The 1,892-nt window shown below is 41.5% G+C and overlaps 1 pseudogene; it reads right to left on the bottom strand.

Moving 5' to 3' along the window:
• Positions 1–489: 489 nt before the first annotated feature.
• LOC116094273 lies at positions 490–946 on the bottom strand (annotated as a pseudogene).
• Positions 947–1,892: the final 946 nt, after the last annotated feature.

Here is a 1,892-nt window from a genome sequence, read left to right on the forward strand (position 1 = left end):
CTGCCTCTCACCTTAACTGCTGTGAGAAGCAGTGCACTGGGGAGTTGATTGCCCTGCTTTCCCTAGACACGGTGTGTCAGTCCCCCCAATTCCTTCTCCACAGGAAAATTTGGATCTTCCAGCCTGGCTGTTGAAGAGGGACATTGCCTTGAATACACTCCTCCCTCTCACCGTCCCCCACCCCCAGTTCTCAGGACTACAGAGGAAACTAGGGTGACTCTCCAGGTAGCTAAGTCTCTGTCATTGTTAATAGATCTGGGAGTTGTTGGGTCTGGACCTCCATCTTACTCTGGGGAATTTTTTTCTTTTGTCAGATCTCTGACGTGGCTGAGGACTAGGCTAATTTGCGAGTTTAACAGCAGCAACCATGACTTCAGCTGCCAGCTCAGTTCTTTTCATATGTAAAAATCAAGTCTCAATGGGCAGTGATGGCACACACCTTTAATCCCAGCAACTGGGAGGCAGAGGCAGGTGGATTTCTGATTTTTTTTTTTTTCAGGAAGCAGTAATTTATTAATGATATAAATCACTTTCAAAAACATAAAAGCTTCACAATAAAAAAAATGGGATCATTGCCTCTGCCTTCTTGTCCTGGTTACATCATGGCAGGGATCTCTGAGGACACGGTGTCCAGGGGCTGCCAGTGACAGTCCATCAGTGCATCATACAGTTCCTCGCTCTGTTCCATGAACTCCTTGTTAGCCTCAGTCACATCCAGCTGTGGTGCTGGGTCTTCCAGAGCATCATCCCCGACCTCTTCATATGTCTGCATGGTGCTCTGGGTGTAGCCATACTGGGGGTAGCTGTAGCTGTAGCTGCCTGTGTTCTGGTCATAGCCCCACTGGGCATAGTAGTTCTGGTACTGCTGGTAATACTGATTGTAGCTGTAACTGTACATCTGGCTGTACTCAACTGGCTTTACACGGCTCGCTTTAGGGATGGCCACACTCAGGGCCAGCCTGGTCTACAGAGTGAGTTCCAGGACAGCTACTGCAGAGAAACCCTGTTGGTGGTGGTGGGTTTGGGGGGAGGGATCAAGCCTCAGGACTCACTGCAGAGCTAATAGAGAAGACTAATTGTTTGACTTGTTATTTAGAAAAGAGCTAAACACACAAAACAGGTTTCAAAATAACTTTTAAGTATTCCTTTATTTAAAGAAATTTGCTTTACAGTGACTCCTAGCAGTTGTCAACCACCTGTGTCTCATGGTAAATATTTGGATTTTTAAAAAGTGATTTAATGTATATAAAAAGTGAAAAATGCTTCGGATTTCTTTGTCTCACTATGATATTGTTATATTAAGACTTCAAAAGTTCAAAATTTTAGCATCAGTCAATAGACTTCTAATAAGCTACTAATCTAGCATTGGTGAAGTATTGATAATGTAATCATTGTCGCAAATTCAAGATTTTAAATTCCCTTTGGTTGTTTTCTAAGAATAGACTTAAGATTCCTTCTCATCCTAAAAGTATCTGTGTAGTTTTTACACACCCAGTCTTCTGGATAGAAGAAAGAGTAGCCATGCTTTTAACCAAAATTCTTTTGGGTTCCCAAACTTTTATTATGACTCAAATGTGTGAGTCTACTGCTCCTTGTACAATGTGGGTTTCAGTATGAATTACAAACAGTGGAAATGCTAATTTATGTAAAACATATCTCTTTTTTGCTACCTTAAAAAAATTCTTGTAAATTTAGGTAATTAACTTAAATATACACCTCTTAGTTCAAAAGGCTTCTAGATAAATCAATCAAGAGCATGTTTCAGATGGTTGTGAGCCACCATGTGGTTGCTGGGAATTGAACTCAGGAAAGTGGATATTAGCACAGAAGCTCAAAATACCCAAAATACAATCCACAAACCACAAGAAACTCAAGAAGAAGGAAGACCAAAG

This window comes from Mastomys coucha, unplaced genomic scaffold (assembly GCF_008632895.1).
Source record: "Mastomys coucha isolate ucsf_1 unplaced genomic scaffold, UCSF_Mcou_1 pScaffold16, whole genome shotgun sequence".
Lineage (NCBI taxonomy): Eukaryota > Metazoa > Chordata > Mammalia > Rodentia > Muridae > Mastomys > Mastomys coucha.